Source organism: Heliconius melpomene, chromosome 14, assembly GCF_056956725.1.
Source record: "Heliconius melpomene rosina isolate 202511_hmr_F chromosome 14, ASM5695672v1, whole genome shotgun sequence".
Classification (NCBI taxonomy): Eukaryota; Metazoa; Arthropoda; class Insecta; order Lepidoptera; family Nymphalidae; genus Heliconius; species Heliconius melpomene.
This window is the reverse complement of record NC_140402.1, coordinates 2029997-2039316: the sequence shown is the minus strand read 5'-3', so window position 1 is coordinate 2039316 and position 9320 is coordinate 2029997.

Here is a 9320-nt window from a genome sequence, read left to right as displayed (position 1 = left end):
AGTGGAAACTGAGGAACGGAGTTTTAACACTAGGTTCCCTCTGTCTACCCTGCTTTGTGCGGGATACAGTGTATGGCTAAAAAAAACTAGTAGTATCACTCAACACGCAATGCTTATTCTGCTAATTACGGGATAGAGCGTGAAGATGAAAAAAAAAACAAATATAATTTCTTAACAGGAAGTCTCTCTCCACAGTCATCATAGTGTCCGTGTTCCACCGACATTCCATCGCGTGATTAAATGAGCCGCCGGCCATCGCGATATTGCCGACATCTTGCGAACTCGCAAATGTGAACCCTCGTTGTATTGGAACACCATGTTAATGACGTTTCTTACGTTATAAGATTAGATAAGCGTGTGCGAGAAGAGAATTGAGATTTTTTCTTCTTATGTGAAAGTTTTTTTTTGTAATTTCTCCGTTTTTTGGAGATTTTGTAGGGTAAGCTGGGGCATTTGGTATTTACACTTATGGGCGTAACTAGAGAAAATTTCTGGGTAGATCTGTTTATGTAAATGTTGTTTTTTTTAATTTTTCAAGGCCAAATTTTCTGTTCGTAATATTTCTGGGATGGACACAAAACTATTCTGGCGTGGGCACAGACCACTATTCCTACCCCCATGTTTACTTTATGCTCATAAATTTTCGTCAAAGGATAGTGGACTTTAATTTTTCTAATTAGAAAATAGTAACTCAAAAATAACATGCAATTCTTGCTATTCTATGTGAATACCGTTATAGTATGAGCTACTTTTTGGAATTGAAAATTAGTCCATTTTTCTTCACTCGGTGAAGTTCCAGTGAGTCTAGCAACTAATGGTAGTAAGTTCAAATGTCATGGGGGACCTTTAAAGTGTGTTCCGACTTAGTTCGATAAAGCGCAACTGGATTGAATTCTTCTATCCGACATGCTATATTACAAAGTGCATATTAGATTCCAATTTAGAAGATTTGTATATTCTTCTTCAATCGATATGTAGAAGTTGGCTTAATTTCAGATTGAGAAAGCTATGCCTATATTGACTTCACGGACGAAGCCACTGCCCAAAGCCAGATAAAAACTAGTATATAATCAATACTTATAATAAAATCGTAATTGATCGATGCTTGTACATGAAAGAAAAGTATATGAGAAAAAGTGTTATTGAGAACATTTAATGTTGTAATAAAACCCAAAACATTTTTTTGGTCTATTTGTCTGTGCATTTGCACGCTAATCTCAGGAATCAAGGGTCACCGATTTAAATACAGTTTTCACTATTGTATTCTGGTAAACTTTATTTAAAAAGTTTCATCAATATAAAGTATTTTGTTGAACAAAATTTCTGTAAAATAGCTATTTCATTGACTTGACTGACGAATTTTAATAATGTATAAATGTTGTCTTAAAAATGGTAATGTTATTAAAATCAGGTTCAAGCAACTTTCATCATTTCTAATATATCTATTACATAAACCTAATCTGTATATAAGCAATACTTGATTCTGCTATTGAAATTCTTATTCAAAAGCTAAACGGAAGCCCCCTTGAGATCTGTTGATCACCGGAGCTTTTCAATTGTTAAGAATGTTTATTTTTGTAGCATATAGCAGGGTAGGCTGAGGGAACCTGGGAAACTAATATTATTTAAATACCTATAGTAATAATATTTAAATATAAGCATATCATGATTTTTTCGTTTCTTGATAAAACAATAGTATTGTTGTTATAGTAGTAAGCTTCTACATAATCTTAGAGCAACTTTGGTTAGGGGCAGAACTAAGTGTCTAGTTTCTTCAATAGTTGGAGAGGCACATTAAGAAGAAGAAGAAGAGCAACTTTACGAATTTTTCGAGGCATTGAGTGCCAAGTGGCGGAACTCAACTCCGCTTTTGCAGGCGGCTTCGCCAGTGGGCTGGGGCCTACAATTAAACAAACTGAAACCGCAAAGTGACAATTAACATAATTTTTATTCTCCTTATTTATTGTATTATGGCAAGCATTGGGGGAGGCCTACGTCCAGCAGTGGACCTTAAAAGGCTGATGGATGGATTGTATTATGTATTTCGAAGTTTTTAGATATAGTTTTCATTATTTTCCTTCCTCTACATTCATTTATTTATATACAAGTTCTGATTATAAAAAAAACTTTTAATAAAATCGGTAGAGGAAGATAAATAAATAAAAAAAATTATCGTCCACTAATCATGTTGACAAATTGCGTTGCTCAATAAGTTTTTGTATCTGTGCGACTAAAGAAAAGGATGTTCTTATTTACAAAATATTCTATGGATTAAGTTGTATCTTTTTTCTGTATTTACTTGGATTTTTATCAGTTATTTTATTTTTGATAATTTTTAACGGTTAACTAATTGAATTAGGAATGGAAGTGCCTTAATAGGAATGGAATTATTGAATTATGAATTGATCTTAACACTAGGTTCCCAGGTTCCTACTGTCTATCTTATTATTTGCTTCCCTCAAATGTGAAGCTATAAACTAAATATAAGTAAAGCCACGATCATTAGGCTTAAGATATTAGCCTAAGCGGGTTTTTTGTTATTATTAAAAAAACCGGCCAAGTGTGAGTTTTGTCTAGCAAGAATGTTTCCGTACCATTACTATATTATATTATTATATATCTATGTAAAAAAGTCATGTTTGTTGTATGAAAGCCCCCCTTAATTAATTACAGCCGATGTAATTAATTAAGGGGGGCTTTGACTGTGAAAATTTCAACTGGCATGGATGGATTTTATGTCGTGAAGTATCGAGGTAAAAGCGCGGCGTTGAGTTCCGCCACTCAACAAGCAATACTTTCAGAATTCGGCGCAAAATGGGGAACAGAGTGTTTTAACACTAAGTTCCGCCTGCCTCTACTATTATACAGCCTGATACAAAAAAAAAAGAATACAATTTTATTTTAGTAAAACGTTTACACAATTTTCGTATTCACTGAAGCATCGTCATCGTCTAGCATATTCAGTTTCACAAATATAAGTATTATTTAGTGAAAAATGAAACACAAAAAGCTACAAACACGATACTTTCAACAAATTTTAATACGAAAATTCACAATTTTATTACTATAAAATATCAACAATTTTTTTTCTATATATAAAAACCTAAAGATTCTCGTATTTCATATGATATCTTGAACAAACAAACGCTATTTATATATTTTTATTATATCTAAATTACATGTATTTATTATGAAGGCAAACATTTAAGACAAAGCTGAAGGAACATTTTTCAGAGTAACAAAGCGAATATTGGAGAGGTTCCACAAAAGCCACCCGGCGGGCGACGCTCGCACAGGGATGTGTAATAGCGTCTTATTATTTAGATGTTTTTATTTTTATCTTTTATTCTTTTCTTTCTTCACGTCTAATCCCGTATGTGTGACAGGGTAGGTAAAGGAAATTTGGAATCTAGTGTTGAGACACTTTGCTCTCATTAAGACATTTTCACACTTTTCACCAAATTATGGAGGCATTTTTGGTTATACCGCTAAAGTTAGTTTTAGGTTCATACTGTATTCCACGTAGACAGCTCAGGCACAGGCACAGGGCACAGGGAACCTGGGAACTTACTGTTGAGACACTTCGTACCTATTAAGGCACTTCCGTTCCCCACTTTCCACCAAATTCTGGAGGTATTGCGTGTTGAGTGGTGGAATTTAACGCCGGGTTAAATTCCACCACGAAATAAAAACATAAATATGACGAGCGACGAAATAAAAATATTTAATATTTTTTACTTAAAAAAAGTTTCCTTATGTAAATTAATAAAGTTCTGCGTTAGGTTCCGCCACGAACAACCTACTACGTTCATTTTGTATATAAACGAAATCAACAAGAATGTAATGTTATATCAATAGAATCATTCTTTACAACATAAATATAGCAATACAAGCAGAGGGAACCTGAAAACCTAGCGTTAAGACAGTCCGTTCCCATTAAAACACTAAGGTTCCCCAATTTATGCCAAATTTTGGAGTTACCGTTTCCAGAGCAAGGCACCGAAAAACAAATAACACCCCAAAACCATCGACATCGACTGGTGAGGGACCAGCACTAAAACCTGACTCAGCTCAACCCAAGTGCCTCATAGTTACATACGTAGGTGTAATTGTTTGCAAGTACATTTTTCTTTGAGGTTACTCTCTATTAAACTCAAAGTTAAATAGGACGCAATGGGCTTTAACCACAAAGGTGTAAGAGATGAAAGGGGATGGTAATTGTACCACGAATTATTATGAATTTGATACACAGTCAAAGGGCGGAGAAATTACAGCGGCGGAGAGACGGTGAACTTTGATCTTCGGTTGGAGTCAGGGTTTAAATGATTTATTAAGTGTTTTATACTAATTTTTCTATTTTAATATGCTTGTATGATGTCAAGTTTTTTGGTTGATGCCATGTGGTGTGGCTTTGTGGAGGTTGAGGTTGTTCTGGGTTTCATTCTGTGGTAGCTAATTTTTGGGTGGGTTAAAAAATGTTAGTCTTATTGGAGTTGAGAGATAGAATTCATGAATTCATTCAATAAATTATAAATGGAAATATTAAATACATCACATCACACTTTGTGTACCTGCGCCACGACTGGCCTCGATATAATATAACAATAAGTTTAAGCGGGCGAAGCTGCGTGTGGCCCACACTTGTATATTTATAAGATTCTCTACTTTGCTCTATAGTTGCAAGTTTGATAGATTAAGCGTCTCACATTGTAAAAACAATATTAGTTATTTTTACATTCTAAACAGAGACCACTCTTAAAACTTTAATTAAGATTAAAATTTAATTTGTGTTTACATTAACCATAGCAGCCCCATCATTAACGATGGAGTTTCTCACAATAAAAATCCCATAAGCTCCACTAAGACGCTTACCCTTAGTGTAAATATTTACTCGCGTCATATGTTTGCTGTGATTCTGTCGGATTAGCTGATTCTATATAGTAAATTTTGTATGAACTTTTGAATTGTAAGTATAAAATTTCTGCGATCTGATGTGGAGACGAAGCGCGGCGTTAAGTTCCACTCAACACGCAATGCCGATGAATGCCAACGCAATGAAGAATTCGGCGGAAAGTGGGGTGCGGAGTGTTTTTAACATTAAACTCCCTCAGCCTATCCTGCTACATGAGGGTTATAGCGTTTATTCCAAGTCATTAATTGGACCAAAGACCATTCTATCCCAATCCCGATATCTATTAGGTTCTTATTCTTTTATTAGTTTTGCTCTGTGTCCCGCATAAACCACCTTGCACAGCAGGGCGGGAACCTAGTGTTAAAACATTTCATGCCCCAATTTCGTCCAAAATCTTCGAGACATTGGATGTTCAGTGGCAGAATTCAGTTTTGCCATTCAAAACACTGCGCGCTGTCTTGTTCCCACAGCGAAGAAATGAAATTATAAAATAATTCATATCCCTAAATGGGAATCGAATTCACAACGCGTTTACATTCCTATATTTTCAAGCCAAACATATATAGTAAGTAGTTGTATAAGTAATACAATAATCTCGAACTACCATAACCTCACTTAAAACCTTACACGAATACGAATAATATATCGAAACATATGGGAACAAACAATAAAATTATATTCATATTTAATAAAACATACTTATAAGCGATATCGATTAGAAAACAAACAATATTTATTGCTCATAAAGCTCCCTATCAAATACTTGTATTATCCTCAACTTCGCCATCTGCCGACAGAAGATGGAAAAAAATATAATTTACGCGATTTTTTATCTTATTATATTAATTTTAAGGGCTATGATTCAATTTATTATTTAGATTTAGCTATAAGAAGTGAATTTGAAGTCAAACTGGTGGGTATCCTCGCGGGTGGCCTTCGCCAGCTGTGATGTCACCTTTTGGAGCTCTAAAATGATGTATGTAGATAGAATTTTACTATGATTTTAGTGTTTTAAATCGTATTTGAGAATAATCTTCATATACATATATGATCACATATTGCTATATGTGATCACGTTCCGTCTGCCTACTCTGCTGAGTAGGCAGACGGAACCTCGTAACCTATTGTTAAGATACTCCGTTCCCATTAAAATACTGCCATTCCCCAGAATTCGTCTCGAGGAGGAACTCAACACCGGGATTGGCCTCGTTACCAAACCAAGGAAGGAAAAGGTCTATAGTCGCTTATGCCCCTCTGCCACAAATGGCCTCAAATTTTATTTAATATTTTTTTTATCTGTTGTATACTTTCCACTTTCGAAAATAATTTGAAAAAATGTAAAACTTCATTGTTTATAACTTTTTATTTTACTTATTTTACTACAATTCGTATAGTGAAAAGCATACCTAAAAACACACTACAAATTACGAATATAATATTTCTAATTCAATTCCAATATTTACTTGTTTTTACAAAAATACTTAAAATTAAATATTTATTATTAATTCTACACATACGCCATTTTAGAACTTTTATAAAAAGGAATTGACGTCACTTTAATCCGATTCATTAAACACTTGCATACGACAAGTGCTCTAATAGGATTTAATAGTTTGTTTGAAGCGATTATCTAAATATCAGTGAAGGGAGATTGACAATTTTACAGCTAATTTTTACATTAATTTTTATCTTTTTTTATATCTAGGCTTGATATTACAAATATCTAAATTTTATGTACATATTTGTACATAATTTGATTTTAATTTTTTGTGTATATTATTGTGTAAAATAATTGGGTACATGTCTATATAGTTACATTAATGTATGTGGTATTCACCTTAAAAGGTAATTAATGCATTTAGCTGTAATAATTCAAATGTAAGAAACTTACTGTATGATTAATTTAATGTTATTACCACTGGTGGATCTTAATAAATAAATAAATAAATAAATAAATAAATAAATAAATAAATTGATACAGATTTTTTTTTGAAAATTCTGCAGAAAATAGGGATCGGATTGTCTTAAAACTAGGTTCCCCCTAATATTATCCAAGGATTAAAATACTACAGATACTACAAAAGACGAGAGAAATAGCCGAAAAAATTAATTGCGATCATAAAACGATTCAGAATAATCTCCATTCAATAAGAATTGGCATTTTCAATAATTCTACTTTCCTCCAAAAAATTATAACAAGAAAGTTTTCAACATATAGATATGAAAATGTTTACATTTTCATTCATTCATTCAACGCGATTCTGAATAAAATAAGCAACACTTAGTAGAAAGGCTTTTTGGGTATTTTATTAACTATCGTGACTCCCAACAATGTAGGAACTTAACTCAATGAAAAAAATTAAAAATGTAAACGTGACAAAAGTAAAGGTTGTGGGTTCTTTTCCCCCTAGAGGGAAATTTTTCATATTTCCATTTTCTTTGCTCTGGTGTCGACGCATAGCGCAGGGGTTAAGTTCCACGACTCAACACGCAATGCCTCCAGAATTCCGCGGAAACCCTTTCCCTCTACAGATTCTGTGCAAAATATAGCGTGACGCTGAATAAACCTTATAAAAAATAATAAGCACAAGTACAGTAACAAACTTGTGATAATTTAACTTATAAAACGTCAATATTTTCTAAAAAAAATGATGTCCCAAAAGAAAATTGAACTGGCAGGCCTCCACAATTAATAAATTCAAGTCCACCACTGAACCAGATGCTCATCTCAATACGAATATAAATTTTATAGTTAGATAATCTACTGCCATTTTATAACATCACGCCCTAAACATTTAAGGGAGAACAGGGGGAGAGAGACCAGAGAATACCGCAATACATAAATAATGGTATTAGGAGATATTAGAATTTGTCACTCGATATTGCTTTATTGGAATGACATGTGGGTAAACAATTAATATAATATGGTTATACATTATCATTTGTGAACATTAGAAGATTCTAGTATTTACTTGGTTCTTTTTTCCGGATCCCGCAAATAGCAGGGTTGGCAGGGTGAACCTAGTGAGACACGTCTGTTTTCACGCATAGCTCGATTTATGGGGTCAGCGTGTTAAGTAGGGAAATTCAACGCCGCGATTTTTCAGAACCAGAGAGATAAGAAATAAATAAAAATATTTCTCGGTCTATTCTGTTGCCTAAATGCGGGACGAAGCGTGAAGCTAAAATCCGGTTAAGTGCGAGTCGGTCTCACCCTTTGAAACATAACATACTAAAGGATTGTTGAAATCGGCCTCCAGAATTCGGCAGAAAGTGTGGAACGGAGTGTCTTAACACTAAGTTCCCTCTGACTTTAGATCTATCTCTATTCATGCAGCAGGTGCATGAATAGATATAGATCTAAATATAATATAATTTTTAGCGTAATACCTCCACGCGATCTCGAGATAAAAGATTTTGACAGAATGACAGATGGACAACGTAGTGAACAGTTTTCGTTTTTAGGTTTAAAGGTGCGGAACCCTAAAAAACCTATAAATTAATAAAATGAAACTTACATATAGTTTACATGTAGTACAGAATAATATTATAATATGTTATTTAATTATTGAGATCCAGCTAAACGAATAATTTAAAATGTTGCCATTGTCATTGTCATATACCGTCGATTCGTTTGATTTATGGAAGAGAGATATTAATGGTCAGTGACTTATCATTTTATTGTGGTCAGCGTGAGAAATATTTATATTATTTAGACGAAAATAGATATATATGATTTTTATAAACAAAAGAAAAATATTTATAGAGAACGAAAGAACATATTATCTTCTCTAAAATACGGTACAATATAGGATATTGCAGTTTATATTAATGTAATAAAATTAATGTTACATAATATAATTTAATTTCACGCTGTATCCCGCACATAGCAGGATAGGCAGAGAGAACCTTGTATCAAGACACTCTGTTCCCCACTTTCCTCCGAATGTTTCGAGGCATTGCATATTGAGTGGTGGAACTATACGCCGGGCTTTTTGGCATTGGAGCCAGAGCGAAGAAATGAAAATATTAATAAATTATATTTAATTTCCTCGAGTAGGGATCGAACCCACAACCGTTGCGCCAAACGAGCGGAATATTTTAGATTGTTTTGAATTATAGGGTCTATCTTTATGGTATAATATAATACTTAACTAACCTTTAGACGTTTTCATGTAACACTGTATCCACAGTAAGAAAAATTTCGGGCACTTAGAACACAACTCTTAGCTATTTTCATTATTATGTGCGGATGAACCTGTAGATAAAGCATAGAAAAACATAAAATTGGCGAACAAGTTAAGATGATGAATCTACATATTTCACTTTAATTTTTAAATTTTTGGTAATAAATCTTTGTCAAGTTTAGGTCATTGGACTAGTACGTTCGTGGCGTCGGCATCCCGTC